Below are 25,710 nucleotides of genomic sequence, written 5' to 3'. Positions count from 1 at the left end.
GTGCACTGTTTCTCTGGTTCAGGTTACTTTGTGTTGAGGAGGCAGGGAAGGGAGAAGAGGGCTGCTTTCCTATTTTGTCAGTTATCCACCAGTATTTCTGTTGCGGCTTGTGTCAAGCTAAATGTATGCTGGGTCCATGTCCAAACACCTCAAAATGCACAGGGGAGTTTCGGAGCATCACTGACTAATGAGGGCTATAGGACAGTGTGGAAATTAAAAACAAAAATACTCTGACAAGCACTGAAGGGTACAACAAGGCTCACACGAACACTGACACATGCTCACAAGGGAGAGAGCAGAATAGCCTTGGATTCTTCAGCACTGGCAGGTGAATTAATGTCTGTAGAATTTGCTCAGACTATCATTAACGTATACCTGATAAATATGGCAGTGGGATCTCAAGGTCTCCACTATAATCCTGCCTTCTCCTTTTAATTCAAAAGAAAGTGTTGCACCTTAAAGCAATGCAGACATGCAACAATCATTTAGCCATCCCCTGTTCCCGTTGAAGGGACATGAGCTGGTTGTGAATCATTCCCTCAAGAAATCTTGACTATTTTTGAATTTCTTAATATATTTTGATTTAAAGCCTAAATTAGACTTAAGCCAGTGATAGTGTGTCTTGAACCACTTTTGAAAATAAATGAGATATGCTGATGCTGAAATGTTGGTAAAAGGGGATTAAGAAGACTAGGCTGCTTTCCACCCCAGTGACTTTGTGTTACTATTAAGAGGGAGGGATGGATTAATATCAGATTTCTGGTATCTGGTTCCTCAGTGATACTGCTTAATTATCCAGATAAGTGATCAGAGTCAAAGCATGAGTGGCAGCACAAATATAAAGAACATCATCGTATATTTTTTTTCCCTAAAAAATGTGTATATTAGTTTTAGTATCATAAAAATACATTTTTAAAGTGCTCATTAAAGCTTAAATTTTAAGTAGTTTTTAGATACTCAGTTTTGGTTAGTCATGCTTTAAAAAGAAAAGTAGCAATTTATTTATTCATTAACAGGCACAGCCAAGTGGCTCACACTGAAAGACTTCCATTAACACTGGCCTGCTTGTCCCTGTATTAAGCAATTTCTCACACCCATTCCCCCTCAGCAGATTATTCCATATTCTTTCTTTTCACCCTCAAGACCCTGTTGCAGAGACCTCACCCTTGTTGAAGGGGGTGGGCCTTCAAGCTTCCCTTGGCTCACATCAGAGGCTGAAAACATCTGGTCTCCCTGCTCAAGCTGTGGAAGGGAGGACCATGAATTCCCAGGTTGCTTCTAAGCCCTGATCTTCTTTATAGCTCTGGTCTGTGTTGGCTGGTAATTTTATACAGTAACACACTGGATATGTACATGCATGTGAATGCATTTGTGTGACTACCTCTTGACTTTCAACGTAGACAAGTACTTGGATTGATAAGGATCTTAACATGAGAGACAGATTTGGCACTTAGAATTGGTTCAAACAGAATCACTTCTGTGTTTTTTTTGTTTTTTTTTAAAGTCCTTTGTTCAAGAATCTCAGATTGATATCAGACATGATACAAAGAGGAAAAGATGATTTTAGCAAAAGCTTCCCACCGGAAATCTTTTGTGATCTATACTCAGCCTTCCTAACTTGCCATCAGGGCAGGATTTCCAAATATTCTGAAACTGAAAGGCAGACTGGAGATTTCTGGGAGATAATTATTTTCTCGGTACCCTAAGGGCACAGAGGATAAAAGAGTCTTCCTGGTGTTGTTCCTCTGTTCCCTAAGGAATCAGAAAAGAGAACAACATGTCCACACTCACCATGCTTAAAAGAGAAAAAGAAAACAACAACAACAAAACAAACAAAATCCTACAGACATTTTGTCCAAAAAAGGAAACACTTAAGGACATAATAGTAATCCAAATCTGAATACAACCTAAACAAGAACTAGAGTTCCAGTTGCTCCCCTGACTGCAAGAACTTCTTCAGCCATAAATATATTTTAGACCTCATTTGTTCCAAATAAAATTACCATGCCTTTACTATATATTGTAGAACCAGCCAGAATACAGCTAAATTTCATACCACAGAAAAAATGTTTACATTTCCTTTCCTGGTGTTCTGCATTTCAGTCACTCATTCAAACTACTGCAACTTCCTCATAGCCCTTTCCTCCAGCTTACCAAGAAGCAGGAGAAATCAAGATGTGATTCAAATTCCCATTTGCATTCTACCATTGCAAGCGAATAGCAAAGCAAACAGCACCAACGGAAACAACTGAGTCAGAAAACCAACTGCCTCATCTTTCTGCTTTCTTTTAAGTAGGGTGCTAAAACCTAAGACGGCTTGTAGATACAAAAGGGAATTGAAAGCTGTGGACTTGAAAACTCCATACATTATGATAGCAGTCTAGACCTCACCCAAACAGTTTCTCACTTCATTCTGTAGGTGGGGAGACTATTTGATGATGACTCAGAATCAGGAAAGACTCATCATACTGGTTCAAATCTGAGTCTGCGGTGGGATTTTTGCTATGAGCATTGAGGATTATTGCTATGGGTCTAGCACCTTCATTTCTGCAACTGAGACAAACTAGAGGCTATAGAAAACATCTTTTAATGTGCTCAGCGTTTTGCATAGATTTAATGGTAACAGGCCAAAGACAAGGTGTACTCACTAAAGAATATGTTCCGTGTTTGTTGGACAGGCCAGAATGTCAGTAGGCCAAACTAACACAAAAAGAAAAATAAAAACAGAAATGTGTGTGTCAGTAATTCTTGACAATAGGGATATATCAATATGTAAATATGGGATATTTTAGATAATAGGAATCCTTTAGTATGTCTTGCTTGTTTTTCTTTCTTTGGATTTTTCTTCAAGTTCCATCTTAACAATGCTGAGTTCCTGTCAGAACAGAGTTCTCATCAAATAGGCCTGGTCAGTTGATGAAAAAGCCAAACAAAAGTCCTTTAAACTGACACTCAGCTGAGCTAATAACATCCTAGCACAGTGTTAAAGACCATTCTACTGTGGAAGGTGACATCTTTTGAAGAGAACATGATTATTCCTTGGACATCCTTTACCATTTTATCCTACTGTGTTCTCTAGTGGGACTGTTCATATGTTATAACTTAATCGCAGCTGCTATTCTCAGTGCCTACCTATATAAGATTTTCACCTCCAATTCAACGTGCTGTACATTTTTTCCCTGTAGATAAAGCAATATTATTTTGTATCAAGATATCTGAACTTCGGAGCTAGGAAATTAGTATGTAAACTGAGAAAGGTCTCTGTCCAACCCTGTCTATGGATCAGCTCTGTTCCCTTCCTGGATGATTTAACCTTGTGAGTAAAGTATTGACTCTTTCCTAGATTTTCACAGATGCTGCAAAGTTTGATGTAGCTGACCATGACACTAAAGTGGTCACGTTGCACATTCTTCATTCTCAGCAGCTGAAGAGCTTGTGATCCCTTGTGTACACCTCCTCAGTTTCAACATAAACACAAGACCATATGGCTTTACCACAGTCCTGAGTCATTAGCTAATCCCACCCCTTAAGAAAATACAATAATAAATATTGTAATCAGAATGAATAATCAGAAACGTAGAGAAAAAGTGTGCAACAAGAATTCATGTACTTTTCTACGCATCAACTGGCACTGTCCGTTACCTGAGACAGATAGTAAACTAGGCAAATCTTACTCAGTACTGAAAAAACAAACAAACAACAAAAAAAACCACCACTCTCATATAACTTACCTTGTAGATAGTGCCTTGGGATCTGCTGGTCAGCTCCCATTTGACCATCCACACTTTCTTATACTATTTTAACCTGAAAAGTTGTTTCACCTAAGACCATGGCAGACTCACTACAGGGTCTTCACTGCCTGTCCTTGTTGCCTTGGAAGCCCGTAAGTTGACTAGAAGGAGCCAACAAGTCTCCTAGTGTGTGTCCAGTGGGGGAGCTCAAGTGGCACCTCCCAGCTGCCTGCTCTAGTCAATCTATAGAAGGAAGTGAGGTCCACTTCTGGGATTATAGAACACAGGATATAGTGAGAATGTTAAGGCAACTTGATTACCAGAAACTGTCAGGCAGGAATAGTATGCATTTCTGTATCACCCAATCATTCTGCATTTCATCTCATTTACTATGCTGCAATGGCAAGACAGTTCCTGGACCTGATCAAGTTTATCTCAGTTCTAGACATACCCAGAGAGAGAAATGAACATTTGCTGTCTGAAGAATAAGTCAATTAACTCTTAGACCCCATTTCACATAAATAAGAACAAGTAGAAAATGCATAAAATTATGAACAGCAATATTTTTAATTCTTTGGAGTGAGCAGATATAAAGGGAAAAAAATGTGTCAAGCATATTGTTTTGTCTGCTAATAGGAAACATGAATGTCCAACTGTTTCCTGGTGAGCATATTAAATATCTGTAAGCACTTTGGCCCTACTTTACTAACAACACATAAGTTGACATTGATGTGCATGTATACCAATATATTCAATACACATATACAAACCCAACACTAATAATATGACAAGCATAAAACACAAACTAGGGGTCATACTCTTAATGGCAGAGTCTCACCACAGATGTACTCTCCCAGTTTCAGCAACCTGTGAAACAAAAGTTTAAATAAAATATTTCTTCCTGAGTAGAGTAGTTACAAAAAAATACCCCCATTATTTATGCAGTTGTTTGTTTCACTGATAATTTAACCAAGACCAGGAAATAGAAGGAATGCTTTTGAGAAGTATACAATAATATTTTAGTCAGTTTCTTTTTAGCTGTGTCCAGGTCATCCCAACGTTATTTATTGAACCCCCAGTTCTGAGGGCTGTTAAAGTTTCGGCTAAGTACCAAGATTTAATTTGCCAGTCCAAAGCCTGTTTTCTGTTAATTGTTTTTCTTGTAATATTTATTTGTTCGTTTATTTTACATTCAACACCAAAACACTATGGCAGCATTTCTAAGCTGTTACAACTTCTGGAGAAAAACTATTGTGAGGAGTTACCTTATGGGATTCCTATTTACATGGTGTATCACTACAAAGAAACAAAGAAATACAAGGCTAGCTGTTCAATGTGTGTCTGACTTTAGTGGTGATGTGCCAAATTATACTACCTCAAAACCTGGAGTGTCCATAATGGCACTGTCATCAGAAGAAGCAGTGAGATTTGTGGTGGATTCTACTACAATAATCCAAGCCCTCAATGCTGAAGCGAAGCACTGAGGTATCTAGCAAGAAAATTGAAGCTCAAAATCTATTCCCCTTACACAACTTTACGGTCCAGATTTTATTGCATGTTCTCCCCTTATTTTGTGGCTGTTGGTTTCAGAAATGGCAGTTTTGAACACAAAGCTCACACCACAGGTCGTTACTATGCTCTGAAATATCAAAACAACGTTTAAATCTCCAGGACTATTTGCCTAGCAATTTTCAGAAACCCTAAAAGAACTTTAAAACAAAATGAAGATAGATCCACAGAAGTCTGATAAAGAAGGTGAAAAGCATTTTTGCTCTCCTGAAGAATTTAGGGTGTCAAGAAGCATCAGAAATATTTTAGAAATCAGAAATATTTATATCTTACAGAAGGACTCTGTGAACAGGCAACAAAAAATCTTACAAATTCTTCTCTCTCAATAAATGTTTTTTTCCTTTTCTTTTTCTTTTCTTTCTTTATGTTTTTCTTTCTTTATGTTTTTCTTTTTCTTTTTCTTTTTCTTTTTCTTTTTCTTTTTCTTTTTCTTTTTCTTTTTCTTTTTCTTTTTCTTTTTCTTTTTCTTTTTCTTTTTCTTTTTCTTTTCCTTTTCCTTTTCCTTTTCCTTTTCCTTTTCCTTTTCCTTTTTCTTTCTTTTTCTTTCTTTTTCCTTTTCCTTTCCTTTTCCTTTTCCTTTTCCTTTTCCTTTTCCTTTTCCTTTTCCTTTTCCTTTTCCTTTTCCTTTTCCTTTTCCTTTTCCTTTTCCTTTTCCTTTTCCTTTTCCTTTTCCTTTTCCTTTTCTTTTTCCTTTTCTTTTTCTTTTTCTTTTTCTTTTTCTTTTTCTTTTCTTTTTTCTTTTCCTTTTTCTTTTTTCTTTTTTCTTTTTAACAGATTCACACATTAAAGTTAGATCTAGGTCTGATGTAAAATCCATTTAGCTGCATTGAGGTTAATGAACCGAAGATGATATACATCCATTGAGAATCAGCCTTTGTGTGTGATCAGCTACAATGCTATTTGTTTTTATTGGCTTAGCCATTGATGTGTTACTATGTGGTTCTGCAAGTTTTCTTAATCGATAAGGGTTAGCATACATGAAAACTGTGCTTCTGTGGAATTAATGCCTGAAAAAGACTCTCCTGAAGCCAAATTTCCTTTGAGATGTGGTTATGTACTGCAGAAATCAGAACATATTTTAAAATTGAATTTGCTGCTAAATGAGTGAGTTACCACACATTTATCTTCCATGAGAAACAGGAGAAAGTTTTCAAAATGAGTACACATTTCTCTCCTCATAAAAGGTTATCTGGGAGTATGGGAATATTAAGGGAAAAGAATGATATCTCATGCACACAAGATTAAAAGTAATAATAATAATAATTCTACTTTATAAATAAATGCAAAGTAGTGTTAAAAAAAGCAACGTATTATAAATAGACACCTTTGGAAATAAATTTCAGAAGCCTCCAGAGAGCTTGAGAAAATAACTAGCTTGCACAGCATTAAGTGGAAGGAGTTCCCCTAAGGGAATCAAGGGATCAGAGATATCCTGTCTTGGTTAGTCTTTGATAAGTTTGCATCTATGTCTTTTTCATACTGCTGGTAATAAGTTGAGAGATGGATTGTTACATGGAGGCAAATGGCAAAATTGTTTCTTAGGTAGAGAATACTAAAACTGATTTTTTTTTGGAATTACACTAGCACAATTTCACACCCTATTCAAGTTGCACAAGGGGAAATGGATTCAGGGTTTTCTTTCTCTCCTTTTCATGACCTCGTTGTGTAGCCCTGAAAAAAACCACTCAGAACTACTTCAAGCATAAAATAAATCTGTTCTGATGAAACTAAACATAAAACATCCTTCTTTGCTGATCTCAACTGATATTTTTTGACAGACCTAAAGAAACATCTTTAAGTTTCTCAAAGATACACAAAACAGAGCAGGATTTTCTCATTTTCATAAGTCAAAAATTTCAGAATTCTTGTAGGTAGATGAAGAGAGCAGGACTTACCTCACCTAAATTAAGGCATGAACAGAGTGGATACTGATCTCCACATGTGGTTAGAGGAATGTCACTTAAAAACATTGGAAACTAAAGCTCTTCCCTGCAAGTGACCAATAAAAAAACTACTAACCAATTTGTTGTAAATAAGTGCAATCACTAATTTAAAGGTAATACAGAATCAAATGGATTCTGCCATAAGGTCTAAAAATCATCTGGAAGTTATATTTATTTTCTGAGAGATTTATAATTGTCAAAGTGAATGTGCTTTCTCCTGAACTCTGAAGGCTTTTTGTTTGTTTGTTTGGTTGGTTGGTTTAGTTTTATTTTATTATTCTATTTTATTGTATTTATTGTATTTTTAAGAATAGGAGTGTAGCCATTTAATCAAGTTTTCTTCTGGTTTCCTTTCTTACCCATACTTATTTCTTACCCAATTTTTATTGGTGGAGTTGCCTCTTAAAAAGCAATCTAGACCCAGCGCTTTACCCATAGTTGCCTATAGCCCAAGACTGAAATATGATTTAAATCTATCTATTCAATTCCATGTACCTGTAACCTCTTACTCTGAGGAACTGGAGTACTTGAAGTCAGAGATTTAAGACACTTTGTATACTAATAAATACACGAACCATAAGATTTACATGAGATAGCAAACATTAAAATTTGCCCTTCTGAAAACTGAGCTGCAACACTAAAATGGGACAAAATCTTACGATGTTGCACTGGAAACTCAAAAAGAGACAAAGTGCTGTAAATATAACTGTCACACTGTTGGCCACTCTTCTTTTGAGTATTTCCATACATGGCTTCATATGATCAATCAGTATTTCTTGAATTTGCCCTCCTTTTTTTCCTTTCTTTTTTTTTTTTTAAGTGTAAATCAATAGTAACACAATACTGTGAGGGAAGAGTAAATGTTGGAACTGCTTGGATATTACATGATGTTATATTTTTCTGCTAAGAAATTAGAACTCATAGGAGACAAAAAATTCCTGGAAACACGTCAATTGTGAAGACACATCACTTTAAGAAAAACAGGAATGATAAATTATAATAAAGTTGGAAAATTCCAATTTGAGCTTGTCAGAGCAGAATATTTAGTTATTATTTAGAATTACTATTGTGTTGTGATTAAAAATAAGTTAAAATAGGAAAAAGGTAAATTGATTTCAACAAAACACAGGAATTAAAAACTTTATGAGCTTTGTTTTGCATAAAATTGCAAAGCAATGATTCTGTTTGTTTTGAATAAGAGAAGAAAGCAGAATTCTTACTCTTTAGCAATAAAAACATCAGTTTCTTTTCCACCTTTGTTAACAACTCAAACCTATAGCTAACGAGAGAAAAATCACACACCTAAGAAGCCAGGAAGTCATCTAAGCCAAGCCCCACAAAGACCTAATTTTTATGGCCCTAATTCCCTCAAAATATCTTAATGTGACATAATTTATTTAGATGCTAGAAACTTCCTCAGAACAGGAAGCAAGTATGTAGAAAAGACATGTAAAATGAAACCTCTACAAGCCTAAGCATGTTAATAACATATTCATGTAATAACTGGACAGAAATACAATACGTACACTATGTTTTGTATGAATCATTTATTTTACCTTCATACATATACTAGTACACTTTTTTCTTTTTTTCTCCTAGACAATTAAATGTCATTAATGTAGAAATAATACAAAATACACTTTGGCAATATCTTTCAAAGTCATACGAGTATCTTTATTCATCTGAAGAATTTGAAATAACTCCATGGGTGTACATTTAGGAATGGAGATGTTGACATGTGGCAAGTTTTGAATCTGACCCAGCCCTATATAAATGATGTTAAGAATTACCAGGCATACGGTGAATACAAAAACACAGGAATCTGCCACGCACTCCCCTTCCTGTAGCGTTGTATCAGAGGAAGATCTTAACAACAGAAACAGAAAGTTTTGCCATTGACTTACCAAGGACTGAATCTCACTCCTGGAATTTCAGAGAAATACTACTACTACTACTACTACTACTAATAATAATAATAATAAAGTTAATAATATATCAGAATATAAATAAGCTAAACATCTCTTATCTCCACTTTCCTGTTTTCCATTACGTACCAACATATTCTGCTCTATTTCAAATATTCGTCCTATGTAAAGAGCTCCCTCCCTTTCAGTGACAAACAGAAAACTCACCACAACACTATCACTATATTGTTTAATGAGACCAGTTTGGAAACAATATTTTTAGGTAGACAAGTTGGGGTATTGCTGGCAGGGCAGAGAAGGATACTCTCAAGAGCCTTTGTGGTCTTTGACAGGAGTTCAATGAGGCTTAACCAGCCTTGGATGCATTCCCCTCCAATTCTGCCCTTTATTAGCCTCCTTAAAACCCATTAGTGACCTCAAACTTACAGAAGTTGTTTGTCTGTTGGAGCTGCAAGTACTACATCTTGCTTGCACTTCTCCTCTCTACTATAAGATTTTTACTTTAATGATGAAGAAGGGAAACAAACATTATAAACTGATTGCAGAGAGATTTGTTTCCTGATTCAAATGTACATAGTATGTGTAGCATGTATTGTCCCTGCTTGGGCTACTCTTTATTACTGCAATATAACAGACAATTTAAAAATTGTATTCAAGTGTATGAAGAGAAATTCAGTAATACCTGTGTATTATATGCACTTTCTGTAATTATTATTCCATTGTATAAGTGTAATTTTAGAATCTTGAACCAATATTGAAGATAGTTTTTGTGTTTTTATGAGAGTTTTTAAAGGTTTAAGCAATTACCGTTCACAAATGTTTTTATTTAACCCTAGTAAATGTAATCAATCATAATAAAATAACAATTACACAGGGAAGCATCTCCTAATGTTTTATCTCACAGGCCATTCTTGCCAAACAAAAGAAGCTGAAATGACCTAGTTACAAGAATCCTTTCCTTTCTGCATCCTGACAAGGATCTACAGGCCCTGAAGGAACCTGGATCCAGCATTTTCTTCCCTGGAGAAAAATTATTAGCACTAATCCTTGTCTTTGAACACAGCAACCTTTTGATTGGTGTAATTGAGCTACATTACCTCACTTTTCTACGTCTGTCACAGCATCCTATAGATGCAGCATAACTGAATTCATTAGCCTTGTACAGAAAGGGTCAGAGTATTAATATGTTAATAATGTGCTGGCTTGCAAATTATTATTTTTTTATTATTTTTGCCTTTTTTTTTTAATAAAGTCTCAGTTAATTACATTGTAAGGTTTTGAAGCCAAACTGAATTTTACTCCTGTAAATTTGCAATTCTGTGTTCTTAAGTAGAAATAATGAGAGAAATCCATTAAAAATCAGTTAAAATGTGTGAACCTGATATTTGGCATCTGGTTTTATAGATGCCCAATAGCACATGTGTAACTATCTGCTACATGCCTGAACGTGCAAAATTAAAATGCTTGTTCTTGGGCCACATCACATGTTGAAAAGAACAACCAAAAGCAATGAAGATATGAAGGACTTAAACCCTCTATCATTTTCCAGCCTGGACCACTATGCTATAAGCCAATCCACCTGAAAACATTCAGTTATACTTTTAAGTAATTTTATAGAGTGAGATAAAATATAGCAAGATATATCGTATATAATATAATAATATATATAACATAATAAGATATATATAGCAAGAGAGAGATAAAATATAGCAAGTGTGTTGTAGGTCCACTGCACTGATGGGATATAGCAAAAAGTTGTCACAGCAGCTTCTAAATATTAAAAAAATAATAATAATAAAATCATTCAAACTCCTAATCTGATAACCTCCCAGAGGCAATTGAGGGCTGTGAGCTGAAATAAATGCTGAAGTTGCATGTGTTCAGTCCCTCTCTATCTGGAGACCTTCTATTGTCATGTCAGCCAGCTTTGGGGACAAATTTGTCCCATGGAAATTATAAAGGCATTTCAGTGGAAGAGAGGGGTCTGATACTGGGGGTGCTGGAAAGAAGTAAATTCTGCAGAGGTGATCAGCAGAGAATGAGGAAAGATTAGGTGATCTGGGATGGTGTTGCCTGGTTTGCAGTTTGCAGTAGTGGTGTTACAGGCAAGGAAGAGAATATGAAAGAGATAATAAAGCTGAGTGTAAGAGAAGGCAGAAGTAACAAAGCTAAAAAGAATGTTCTTTCTTTTCCCTAATATTTAGCAAAATAACAAGTCAGAGAGAAGGACTGAGCTAAACACTCCTCCTTCAGTCTCTCTTCTCTGTGGTTCCTCCTCTGTCACACAGAGACACACATGCCTCCTATCCCATATTTCACCTTCTCAAATGTCAAATGTAATTAGATCTTGTTTGCTGCAGGCTAGAGTATGGACATAGTCTATGTCTGAGTTGGCTCAAGGGAAATGGCTTCAGGTTGCACCAGCAGAGGTTTAGGTTGGATATTAGGAAAAAATTTCTTTTCTGAAAGGAAGGGTTGTGAGGAATTGGAAGGGGCTCGGGGAAGCAGTTGAGTCACCATCCCTGGAGGTATTCAGAAAATGTGTAATGTGTTGCTTAGGGACATGGTTTAGTGGTAGACTTGTCAGTGCTAGGTTAACGGTTGGGATTGATATCTTGGAGGTCTTTTCCAACCTAAAGGACTCTATGATTCTATGATATATTACGATCTGTTGTGGATGAAGCCAACTGGACCATTCAAGTAAGCAGAGTGGAAAGCTTGAGTTTATGAAGATTTCGTATTTCTTTAAGGCACTGGTAACGCCAGGATTTGTGATTTTGAAAGACTATCTGCAAGTAAAAAAAGAGGCCTTTGAATGTCAGCTTAATTAGTCTGGTTGCACAACGAAGATAATGACAGAAGTAGATTCCAGAAAAGGGAAAACTGGAGAAAATCAATATAGCAGGTTAATAAGGCATAATATGGTTAAACAGGAAGACTGCAAGGGGCAGTCTTCATACAAAGGTTACCAAAGCCTGTGGAATGTCTCCCCATGCCTTGAGCTGCCTTTGGATCAAATCTATAATAAGAAGAAAATGGAAGAAGTGAACAAATTAGAAGAAGGATAGGGAGGAACAAAAGAAAGGGTGCTGGATTAAGTGGAGGATGTACACACAAGATAAACAGAGGAAACAAAAGTGCTTGGGGTAAATGACCTACAGTGAGAATTAAGGGAAAATAAAAAAAGTGTAGGAAAGTTGGAGTAGGGTTTTTCCCACCCATCTATTCTGAAAGTGACAAAAACATTTCTAATTTAAAATGGCTTCATTCTGAGTCATACGCTTAAGGAATGTGAAACCTCTCTGCTTAGAATCCATCCCCACACATTTTTCATACAGAAAATCTCTTTGTGATTGTGCAGATACACAATCATGGTGTCAAAGGTACTTTTTTAAGCATTTCCTTTCTCCATTTGAACCTTCTTATCATTGTTTTTCAAATTAGCACTGAATGTAACATCCAGGAAAGAGCAAAGTTGAGGTTGATTCTCAGTTTTGTCTCGCATGAAAGAAACAAGTCAAGATCTCTATTTATGTTTAAAGTCAAGCAACTTTGAGCTCAGTTTGCACCTTTCTTTTAGTGGTACAGATAATACAAAATTATGTACCTAAAAGTCCAGATGGACAGTCTCACTTTTCCTTGCAAGCTGAGCTTCAGATATGTCTTTGTTCTTAAACCCACCAGAGAGCTCTGCTGAGAACTGAGACAGGTCATGTCACATGTCACATTGTTCTCATCTAACCTTAAAGATCTGCAGTGTAGGCACCTACATCTGAGACAGTTACCCCTGCACTCAACTGGGAGAAATAGGCATCTTTAGGAAACAATTTGTCTGATGTATCTGAGTTTCTGCTTCAGGAGGAGAGATGTTGTGTATGTTACAGATGTCTGCACTTGATCAGACTGCTTCCACCCCTTAATTTTGCTTGTATGTTTGCTCTCCATGGACCTTTTCCTGAGCTTTACCCGACTTTGCTGTTTAGATTCTCTTCACAGCAGGAAAAATAAAATAAATAAATAAATAAATAAATAAATAAACAGAAAAGTGCTTGTTTTGAGTGGTACCAAGATACCACTGATTTGCACAAAGTCAGATTAGCTGTTTTCTATATTCAGCTGGAGAGGAGTTAACAAATGTATTTGCTGCAGCTCAACCAAATTTTTCATTTGCATTCTACTTCAAATAAGTAGGAAGACTGGAAAAGAAATATTTTCTGATTTTGGCTTGTGAAGGAGTAAGAATATGTTTATGTCCAACTTATAGCACCACAGGGACTCAGCTACAGCTCAGGTCTCTAGGTCAAGAACTATAAATCTTATTACTGTAACACATGTAGGTCTGCTGATACTACTATATATTTATATCAGTGGGACTTGAAATACTACATACATCATTCCATTCAGTCTTAAAATAATGAAAGCCTTAATTTCATTGCATGCATCTGTTCTTGTGTCTTCACAATAATAGTATTCCTACTCTTCCAAAGAATTTAGAAAAGACATAATTTGCAGAGTTATCTCCTCTGATAAGTGGTCAGTCAACAACTGAATACGATTTGTGAATAAAATTTATAGCTGATCCTAGGAGATGTCTTTGGGCTACTCCTTCCAAGGCTCAGTTTGGTTTTTTTTCCATGAATGCATCTGGAAAATAAATAAATAAATAAATTTGTCTCCTTTTGCCTTTGTTTCCCTCTCGTTTTCGTCTAGCTAATGTGTAAAACCTTGACCTCGAGCATTGTTTATTACTAAGTGTATAGTGCCTGGCACAAGGAAGCCTGAACCCTCTTTTGTGGCCTCTACTATAGTAGTAATAGTAATAATAGTACTTTTGAAGATCTGTTAAAGTACCTACCACTGAATGGAGATAGAGTCTCAGTGAACATTAAACCACACTGTAGTATATATTCTTGCAAGTACTGCATCAAATTGAATTAATTTGTTTGAATATAAAATGGAGTTCTACAAAGCACTGACTATTTCTGTCAGGATACATGAGCAATAATCTGATCGTCAAAGTGGTTTTCACTCACACCCGGATGCCACAGCCCCCTCAGAGGATCCTTCTGCCACTGCAATGACATGATAGTTGTTCTCGTAACAACTACTATGCCTGTACAGTTGGAGCTCAGGACAAGGATCCATTCTAAAATAACCAGCTGTGAACTGCAACTCAGCAGCAACTACCTCTGAAGGAAAGAGGAGCCACAGCCAATTGTGGGAACCTTCAACAATCCCAGTTAAAGCTACTCATCGTTGTGAATAGTAGCCCATGATGTCAAAACAGACTTTCCTCACTGGTAGCATACATTATAATAGATGATTTTCTGCTCTGCATAACCTTTAAAAAGCATATTGAAACCAATAGCCAATGACTTGTTATCAAGTGCTGATCTAGGCTGGTGGTTTTAGTGGTCTTACTGATTTGCAGTGTCAGCTAACTGTTAAACAAAAGCCATACCTGATAACCAGGCTGTTTTCACACCACAGATAATCTGCTGGAAGTGATGCTGAAACTTTATAAAGACGCAATAGGCTAGGGAATATCAGCATGCCCCACTCCTCCAACTTCGCCGTGGTGGTGACAGGTTTGGGCTTGACGTGTTGTGCAAAAGAAAGCATAGTTTATTTGTCCACATAACAATTGCACCCTACCACCACAACACCTGACCAGTAGTGCAGTAGTGAACAAGAGATTTCTGCTTATTTTAGAAGAGATATGAAAAAAATGAACCAAGCTTTTGTTATGATAAAATGCTTGGAAGAACTAGGGACTTACATGTAACATGGAAAAATATGTTCTTGACTACACAGGTATATTAAGATATGGATCTGGAGCTTGATATAAAGACACTACAAGTTTAACAGGTGATATTGTGGGTCGGGGTTGCTCTCTGGTGTACGGTGCATGCTGCTGCCTTTCTCATGCACTGATTAAAATGCCTGACACAAAATAAGGATGCAGAATGAAGCACAATGCATTCCAAAAGGATTGTCAGTCTCAGATAAACCAGTATGCTTCATGTGAACCATTTAGTTTGAAAATATATATGAGTCCCATTCTGCACACTTGGTGTCAGCAGTTCTTATGCACTTGAATAACCATAATGACAACAACAGGTCTGCTTGTGTGGATAGCTGTTATATGAGCAGAGACTTAACAAAGCCATTTATCTGTGAACATTTTGATAGCCTTACCCCACAGTGTGGGGCCCAAGCATCTACAGTTTCAAACTACCATTTAGTTTCAATATATCATATGCCAGCACTAGTTTGTCTAAACACATCATTCAGGAAAACACATTAGTGTTTTTAGTCAATTATCTACTCCATTTGTTTTCTTAGCTGCATGTGCTTTTGAATGGTTATCTCAGCTTGGTACTGTGGTTCTGTGAGGTGTGTCCAACACTTAGAATACAATATTTCTCATGCTCGCTGAAGCAGAGAAAAAATAGTGGAAATCACCAACAATGAACTTCACATATTTCTGCTGTATACAGCATGCATGTTTGAGTCTAAACCTTCAATCCTTTCATATTAAAAATTCCCACGAAACCTGAGACAGTCTTTGCTGAATCTAAAAGCCCTGCAGGATCAGTCCTTTAATGAATACTTTAATGGTTCTGCAGGTGTATTGAAAATAGCTAGGTGCTTAGGGATTTCTGACTAGTACTGATATGACTGATATGTAATTCTATGAAAAATCAGCGCTTTGTCTGGGAATAGAACTTCTTCAATTTTGTAGTCAGCAGTGCATTTTCATAAGTTCATAGAAAACAGGACTAAAAGGACTTATTGTGCCATCTAGTCCATCAGCTTGCAATAGTGCTTATATATTTCCCCTCAATTTTAGCAAGAGTGGAACTACAGGCAGATAGAGGTCAGCCCTAAGATTTAAGTTTCCACAGGACTCTCTTATCCTTCTTTCAAAAATTGGCTCTGAAGTGCCACAAAAAAACAGGGGTCCTTGTCCTTTCCACTGTTCAACAGGATCCAAGAAAAGAACACCACATCCTCTTCACTCAAGATCTCGGGATGGATTTGAACTACAGTTGCTGAGGTGAAAGAGCTTGACAAGGCACACTGCTGCCTTCCTCTAAACAGCTAAATAGCATCAAAATATTTTATTCTATGCATCTCTCCCACACTTTATTCTGGTTGGAAATAATATGCTGTGTAGTGAGTTGCATTTTTTTAAGATAATAGCAAAGTATCTCTAATTCAAACCAACTGAACTAATTGGACAAAAAAAGATGCAAACAGTCCAGCCTACCAGACTGTATTTAAAACAATTGTTAGCAATCAATAAATCCTGCTGAATTGTTTGATTTCATTAAAGATGTATTTGTTACTAAGCAGCTGGCACCCAAACAGCTGCTTTAAATAGAGAGAGATTTTTTCCTGCTCTGTTTTATCATGTTCTTCATTATTTTATTTGCACATTTTCAGAGACAATGACTACTGAATAAAATCAAAATGCAGATAAACAAATCACATCTTCGTGTGAGCATGTGGTGGGTCAGGGGAATGGATAGCAGAAATGACAGCCTGCTTTCCTTTCTACTATCCCTGAACATTGTTTTTCAGACTTTCAGCAGTCAGTTATGACTGTAAAACCAACCTTGGTACTGCCCCACTGATAAATAATAAAGACATCATAGCTTCCTTACAAAGCCCTGAATTTTGCTTTCTGTTAATACTGACCTTAACACTAACATCTATCGAACAGTGTTGGCCCACAAAATGAGAATTTCCCAATGTTTTAAAAGTACTTCAATTGGAGCCAGGTCCTTTTAAAACACACTTTAAAGCAGATTTAAACTGGACCCTATCCAGTTGATACCTCTGCCCCATTATGTAACAGATAATGAGGCTAATAGTTTTTGTGAAATGTTTTGGTAGCAAACCAGGTAACTTTCCTTTGTGGTTATGTTGTCACCAAGCAAGGTGGAACATGAGACAGCTTTTAGAAAGGAATCCAAAATCAGATAATAAAACAGCTGCAAATTTGAAATCAGTCCCGGGATCACTTAGGTACATGAAGCTAAGCCAAACTCCCAGAGAGCAATATAGACACAAGAAAAACTTTAGTTTTCTTGGTTTTCAGCCAAATCTAGCTGCACAATGACTGTGGTCATCATGGTGTTCTCAGGTCTTCACTCACAACCTCAAGTAGAAGGACAGCCAACTGAAAGACCAAGGTGGCACTCCCTGCCAGTTCTGGAACCTGCCAGTGTCCTTTAGGCATAGAAAGTTATGTTTTTCTCTCCTCATCATCCTCCAGTAAAGATGGGCTTTGAAGCTATGGATATGTTTGCAGCAACACTATTGACCTCATAGGGAAGTATCCTTTACTGTCGTTATTATTAACCTTTAAGTGGAGGCTTTTATTTCAAATCTGCAAACCCTAGCTCTTCATCAGACCTTCATTGCTGTCATACATTCATCTGTTTTCATGTTGTCTGTGTAGGCTGCAATGCACATCCACAACCTTCAGCTAACCTGCTAGTGGTTCAGAGTTTTTCTTCTCTTCACCTGGCTAAGAGGGGCTGTGCATGGGCTCTTCCAGACAAGCCCCAGAACCTCTCCTCAGTGGTGTTCCCAAACAGTCCAGTGACCTGGAGAATAAAGTTGGACCTTAGAGTCAGTATAAAGTCATAGTGATGTCATTCAGGGTATAGCATGAGATAGAGGAGGGTGGTTATTTTTAAATGAACTATTATTTGAATTGAAGAAATTGCAAACCCAGAATGGTTTAACTAACAAAGAAACAAGGAAAAAAAAAAGAAAAAAAAAAAAGTTGAGGTAAAATTACTAGAATTCAAACCTCTGCTGAAACGGTCACCATACACAATTGCACAGTCCCAATAATATGGTTGTTCATGGTATATATGTGGCTCTGGTGATATTCACTGATATAGATCAGTACTTTCCTGAAGTTGTTGCATCAAGGACTTTTGTTTGATACTTTTTGTATGACTGGCCCAAGCAGCTGAAACCTCAAACTAAACCAAAATTAGACTGATCCCTCCTTGAATATAAAAAGAAAGAAAAGGACTGAACTGCATTGATGCTGTTTTATTCTAACTTCCCTTTGAATTTTAAGAGACAGATCCTGAACGGACGTCATTAGAACTATGCTGATGTACACAACCCCAATCCAAACACAACTCAAAGGCCTAATTACTGAAATATCACACAGGAGTGTATTCTTGCAATGTTTCAGACTATTTGACAACCAGGTGGTGGCATGAATATCCTAAAAAGAAAGCTTTTCTGTCAGCCTTGTCTCTAGACCAAAGAAGTTTGGATAAGCATGCAAAGTTTTTGGATGCATATTGCAAACATTTTGAAGTCTGCCCTACACTAATTATCTGTCACATCTCCAGTTACGGTCATGCAGGTTCTTTGCAGCCAGCCACAAGAGAAAGGAAGCAGTAGGTATTTTTTTAATATCCATCTATTCCTCTGTAGTTTAAAAAAAAATAATAATTCTATTTTAGACAGGCAGAATCTTTCAGTGGAACTTTAGATTCATCCTAACATCTTAGGCCCTGCTGTGCTGACCCTCCCCTCTCCCTCTGCTATCTGCAGAATTTGTATGCAAAATCCACGAAAAGATTTCAGAATAGGCCATCCATCCCAAAGCTTTTGACAAGGAACAGGGACTACTTAAAAGAAAAGGTCTTCTGAAGCAGTGTTTCTTTTTTTTCTTAACCTTTTTTCCACCCTGAATTCGTGCACCCTTAACGACTTCACTGGTACTTTAGCCTGTGTGGGCTTTGTCCAGCACAATAAATGAAAGTGTGCAAACCCTCTTTGTTTAACACACTGTTGGAAGGTAGAGGCTGTGTATGGTATAAAAGAACCCAGCTTGCTTAGGAGACATATGTCCAGTGGTTATCAGTTCCTGTTATAAACCAGAGGACAACATGTTTTCACAATAAAATATGTATATTACATAATATTTTTGGCCAGATGTTTTCAAGCAGAGAAGTTAATAGAAATTTCTCCTGTTGAAATTGGAGTGAGAATAACTTGTGGGCAGGAATTGAAAGAATGGCTTTTCATATATCCACGCAGATTAAGTAGGGCATGGAGAACTAAGATAGGTCATCTGCCCACATCAGTTTCAGGCAGCTGAATGTTACATCTAAGGCTTAATCCTACAATATCCTGTCCATTACTTACTGTGTGCATCAAAAAGTTTAGTTAGTATCTAAAAGGATCAGGCTACATATGTATGCATGCCCATTGTCCCAGCTCAGTAAATCAGATGATGATCCCAAAACAGAAGGAATTTTCATACATTATGTTTTATTCCTGGCTGGCTTGAGCATGGCTGGGACTTTCCTACAGCCAACTAAATCCTTTGTGCATAACACTATATACAAAGTTTGACTGCAGGTTACACTTTGTCTGGACCTTGTGGTCTTTTGTAAGTGCTTGCTTTTGTAAAAGCTGGGTGACAGACTGCCAGACTTGTTCAAAAGTGATCATGTGAAATTCTTGACGTTATCTGATACAGTAGGGTGGTGAGACACTGGAACAAGTTGCCCAGAGAAGCTGTTGATGCTCCAGCCCTGGAATTATTCAAAGCCAGGCTGAATGATGCTTTGGCAACCTGATCTAGTGGAAGGTGTCCCTGCCCATGGCTGGTGGGTTGGAACTTACTGGTCTTTAATGGTCCCTTCCAACCCAAACTATTCTATTATTTTGTGATTGCTCTCTAGTAACCCTACTGGTACTCTTTACATATGATGTAAATCATGTCTCCATGCACAAAAAAAAAAAAAAAAAAAAAAAAAAAAACATTTTGAAAGCTCAGACATAGGGTTGAGTAGTCATAGCTCAACATGTTAACATGTATCAGCTCAGCTGAGCCAGGTTCATGGTAACAGCATTTGTATATGATTAAAACACTAATTATTACATCTTGAGTGAATATCTCATTCACATGCAGTTGGACTGGTCTAACCATGTCCAAAGACAGTTATGACAGTTCAGTTTATACAGAAATCCATTAGTGAGTCTAAGTCCCAATTTAAATGGTGTTACTTTAACTGAATGCATTCAGCCAGTGCATGACCCTGCCTATTTCAGCTTAAAGGTCATATTTGTCAATTTAAATTAACCCTGTAAAATTAAAGATTTAAACTCTGTCAATAGTAGTCAGACTTCAATGAAGGGAAAAAGTGTCCATCCTTCTTTTGTTACCACTTAGACACATCATTGTCAACTTGGACTTTTCTTGAGAGAGATGTCATCCTCTGATTAATACCACACTGGTATACTTCCCTCCCTGACTTGGTGCTACAGAATTCAGGTAGAGTTCTACACAAAAATACAAGTGTCCAGAGCACTGTCAGAGTTATACAAGGACTGAGGGTGTTACCACACTTCTGCCTCGGAGGTAGCAGAATAATAGCATAATAATATAATAATAATAACGAGCACATAATAATATAATAATAATATAATAATAATGAGCACAATAATAGACTAAAAATACAGTTTCAGAAGTATGATCTGGCTTAGAAAAAAAATCAAGACTCTTCTACCAGAACTGTTTAAGCTAACCCAGGTCTTTTTGTCAGGCCCATGTTAGGTTGCAGCTAGGTATGTCTTTCAAAGGAGACAAAAGGAACAAATTTTCAGTCATGGAGATGAATTTAACTGAGATAACAGATTAAAAGTTCAAGCTCAGTTTGCCTGTGCTCACAGCTGCTCAAAAGCTATGCAGCTATGTAACTGCTTTGAAGAAAAGGGAGACCAGGCTGCAATACTATGCCTCTCTGCAGGTTCCCATGCTAACCAGCTTTTGGGCAGCTTAAAGTTAGCACAGTGTGTGTTCACATCTGTCTGCAATATGTTAGGACAACCTATCTTGCTTGAAATGTTAAGAGGAAAAAGATGGGGTATGAAGAATTTGTAGGAGAACATACAACTCACCTACATATGTCAAACCAGCCTCAAATACAACTTATTATATGAAAACATACTATTTTGTAAACCTTTGGAGATCTCATCTCTCCACAACACACATACTTACACTTCTACTCACCTCCCAGACACTCAGTTTTAAATAAAACTCAAGTATCTCCTGTGAATGATTCACAAAAGTCTCACCAGTCATACAGCATTTAGCAGGAAAAAAAAAAGAAAAAAAAAAAAAAGAGAGAGAGAGAACCATTAGGAGGAATATTTAAGAGCATCTTTTTCATTATACTTTGGGGAAACTTTTTCTTCTAATTTTCTTGATGATGTGTTGCATTGTGCTGTCACTTTGGGGTTTGTCAGTCACATCTGCTAATGTAATGCAGTATGACTGACACAACATGTGACGTGTCACCATGAAATACATCACTTGGAAACTTTGGCAAACATATTGAAGAGAAGGAATTGCAGCAAAAAGACTTTATATATTTTAAATTTATTTATATTTCTTTCTTTCCTTGTCTCTGTCTCCTTTCTTTCTCACCTTTTCTTCTGCTCTGTTCTTCTTTCATTCTTTCTTCTTTCTTTTTCTTTCTTTCTTTTCTTTCTTTCTTTCTTCTTTCTTCTTTCTTTCTTTCTTTCTTTCTTTCTTTCTTTCTTTCTTTCTTTCTTTCTTTCTTTCTTTCTTTCTTTCCTTCCTTCCTTCCTTCCTTCCTTCCTTCCTTCCTTCCTTCCTTCCTTCTTTCCTTCTTTCCTTCTTTCTTCTTTCTTTCTTTCTTCTTCTTCTTTCTTTCTTTCTTTCTTTCTTCCTTTCTTTCTTTCTTTCTTTTCTTTCTTTCTTTCTTTCTTTCTTTCTTTCTTTCTTTCTTTCTTTCTTTCTTTCTTTCTTTCTTTCTTTCTTTTTTCCAACAAGTGGAAATATTTATTTCAAAGATAAAGACATAACTAGCAATAGTATACAGAATTATTTTCTAAGTGAAAGGACTTGCTGGCCCTAGTATTAATCATTGGAGAAACTGTGATTTGCTAAATAGATACAGCATTTCAACAGGCTAATAATGTAATTTCCACCAGTGACTGGAAAACAAAACAAAGCAAAACAAATTAAAAAAAAATTCAACAACCACAAAAAAAAAACTATGCTTTTTAATCTACCATTAGCATACTGTTAGTTATCATAATAGGCAGTGCAGCCTCTATAAAAGCAAGTTCTAGCCCTAGTGTAAGTACTAATACAGACATAAAAAGAACTTCACATTTTAACTAACTCATCACAATGACGGTGGAAGTCTAAGAAGCTCTCAAGTACAACACTGATGCTGGCTTCTTTAGGCTAACGGGAAGCAGGACAGTTTTCACTTCTTCCTTTGAAAATACTGAAAATGCCTTAGCTGCCTGGTGTAAGCTTACCAGAAGCAGTCCATATTTCACTCTCTGGAATGTAAGTTGGTGCACAGCAAAGTGCATTTGTGATTACAAATGTATAAATACCTCAGAAGATAGGAGGCAGGAAGACCTGCATAATTTAATTAACCTGGAGAAGTCAGTAAGCTTCTTTCCTGAATGTCTCACAAAACTGGGTATACTGCTCTTGAATGATAGTGACATCTCAGATTTACCCAGTATTATCCAAGCAATCCATCCTGGCCCATTACTGGCTAGTTTTGAACTCAGATTTTGGCCCCTGTGCAGAGCTGCTCATTGCATTTCTTTATATGTCTCTGTTCTTTGTAGTTCATTACAAAATCTTCATTAAAGGAATGGATATATACCCAAAGTAAGCATAAATAAGAACACGGCAAGTGCAATAGGCACACAAAGTCAGAAACAAAAGCCTGATAATTTGTTGTTGTTGTTAAAATAATTGCAATTTTTGCATTCTTTCTATCTATTTAACATTGTGCCTAAATATTTTTTACTACCATAATACTGGAATTTGGCCCCTAATTTTCAAGAAATATACTGAGTATATAAATATTTATGCTATATATATATATTTCTTGATGGGACTTTAAATATATCAAATGTAATTCAGCCTTCTTTCTCTCATATTTTCCTCATTCTCTCTTTTCTCTCTTTCTCTCTTTCTTAGAGCTTCCACCAAAATTCTAAGACAAACTTGACAAAATGACAAATGTCAAAATGACAAAATTCAATGACAAAAGTCATTAATGGTCTTTTCTATTTGCTTTGGGGGAATGTTACCAGCATATCTCAGAAATCAACTTTCTCAAGCACTGAATGTAGTATATTACTGTTCTTCCTTTTTTGTTTTGTTTTGTTTTGCTTGTCTATGATGAAAAATTAGACAGTAGTACCTGAAGTAGCTCTTCTATGAATAACAATTTTTCTGCAATTTATCCAGTTATTTTCTTTGTTTCTTCTTTTTTTTTTTTTTTTTTCCTGCTGCATTTTAATCTGTTATTTTTATCTCTATGGTGTGGTTTGGAAAAAAAAATATGTTTGCTTTGTAACTAACTGTAAGAATAAGAGACACCCTGAAGTTTAACTGACTCTATCCATTACCGTGTGAACCACATCTTGCAGACTTGCATAACAAAATCTTCTCAAGAGGTTCGTGGGAAAGGTATGAGGAGGGTTGCACACAGTCTGGTAAAGGAAGGATATTCAGTGCTGCTGTTCTTACATACTTATACTTTTATCACTTCCTATCATCTCACTGGTCGTTAACCTCAAAAGTAGGACAAACTGCTAGAAGTGCTATTATGAAGCATTTATTGGGTATCACACAATTGGTTAGAAGCAGAAACCAGTGCAACAATTAATAGCTGTATTAGCAGCCAGTGATACCCAGCAATCATAAAGTTCACTATTCCTTACTGCCCGATGTGCTTTAACTTGTTTTCACACAACATCGGAGGGCCTTGGTAAATACACAACAGAAAAGCATTTAGACTCTTAATCTGACATTTACTGAGTAGCTCTATGCTGCTGCTGTAAGGGCCCTTCTGGGGTTTGCATTAGCAGAAGTCCAGAGATTTTGCAACTCTTTCCAAATGTAGTAGAGAGCAGAAGCCACCCAACACCTGTGAAAATTGCCCTCTCAGTTTTAGTGCTGCCCAGGAAAGGAATCACTGGGGGAGAGGGCAGACATTACGGTTTAAAGAAATGGTGTGTGTGGAGGGCTGGTTTCAGCTGATTAAAAAGAAAGAGAGAGAGAGGGAAGGAGGGAGAAGAAAGGCAGAGATTTTGCAAGGAATAGCATTTAGGCATTGCAGGTCCCAACAGCCTGAGGGGCACAGCCAGCAAGATGTAGTGACCCTGACCAGAAGACCATCGTACATTGAGGAGTCGGTGACCCACAGTAATGTTAACCTGAGTACACCCATGCCTGTGTTGTGCTGCACATATAGCGTGGCCTTCAGACCTGTGTTGTTCTGCAAAATCCCTTGCCCACAGGATAAACTACACCAGCTCGTTGTAACAGAGGAGCCTGCAGGCAGCTCCCACTTGGTAGGAGCAACTACGCCACCTGTTTGGCTCTGCTTTCATCTAACAGTGCAGCAAGAAGTTCTCATGAGAACATCCATTCTGTTTGACTGTTGAAATGATAAATAGAATTGTTTCCTTGTAAGAAAATCGTGTAATATATTGAAAGACCAAAAGGGGGGAATCTCTGCTATGGATGGAGTCTGCATGGTATGCTGCGCATGAGTCCTGTTTGATGCTAAACAGCTCAGGGCAGTCCAGCATCTAAAAGAACGTAAGGTTATCTGTGCTATTCTTATATTGTTAGTTCTAATAAATGGCATTTTAAATAATAACTTACAGAGTCTGAGTGCCTTTGTTACCAGGATCATACTGGACCTGCACCTCCTGATGCAAAACACCAGGCAGGCTGCAGACATGGCTCAAGATGCTTAAAGGGGCCTATGCAAGCCCCTCACTCAGGTGGAAGATGAGAATAGAAGAGATTCTGAACTCACTTCAGCAAAGTCAAAAAAGCCTCTCCTTATTCTGAGAGGAAGGATGGCAAGCTCCATCCCCATCCTTGCATGCAAAGTGCCACTCTAGATCAATCAAAGAGGAGCTCTAATCTCAAATCAGCCACTTCCATGGGTTGCACAGGATCTATGGGCTCTGGTATGTAAGTAATGTGGTGCAAGCTGTCACAAAATGTAATGCTTTGGATTTGCCCCAAAAGAACAACCAAGTTTCTAGATTCTAATTTCACAAACAGGAATAAAATCAAGCAGGGGGGATCAGTGTTGCTTGACTGCTATTTCAACACTCAGCAAACCATACCTGTGTGAAAACAATTACCTTTAGATGAAAGAATGATGAGTGCATTAAGTGAACATAGTAGAAGATGACTCATAAAATATTCCATAGTCATTAATGCACAGAGTGGTTAACTAGAGAAATAAAGAATTAAAAGGTTGGACCTCTCATTAATACTAATCTTGTCTGCCTGTTTCTATATTTTACAGCTATCTGGTATACTTACATATATCTCATTTACAGTGTGGGCTAAGTAATGTCCACTATAGCTAATGTTTTTGGCATAATCATATATTCCTGAAAGAGTGAGAACTTTGGGACTAAAACATTTCAACATTGTTCTTTGATCTACAGATAATTTAT

At 37.0% G+C, this 25,710-nt stretch overlaps 1 protein-coding gene across 1 annotated transcript in view; it reads right to left on the bottom strand.

The window, feature by feature from the left end:
* LOC310900832 (uncharacterized protein) overlaps positions 1 to 25,710 on the bottom strand; it is a 566,674-nt gene that overhangs the window by 113,374 nt on the left and 427,590 nt on the right. The window contains exon 24 of the mRNA XM_083839430.1: positions 17,704 to 17,786. The gene's annotated coding sequence lies outside the window, so the exon portion shown is untranslated. The remainder of the gene's footprint in view (positions 1 to 17,703; positions 17,787 to 25,710) is intronic.

The sequence above is a fragment of the Anser anser genome (assembly GCF_964211835.1).
Source record: "Anser anser genome assembly, chromosome: 5".
NCBI lineage: Eukaryota > Metazoa > Chordata > Aves > Anseriformes > Anatidae > Anser > Anser anser.
Note: the sequence above shows the minus strand (reverse complement) of the source record. Positions and strands in the feature narration are given on the sequence as shown.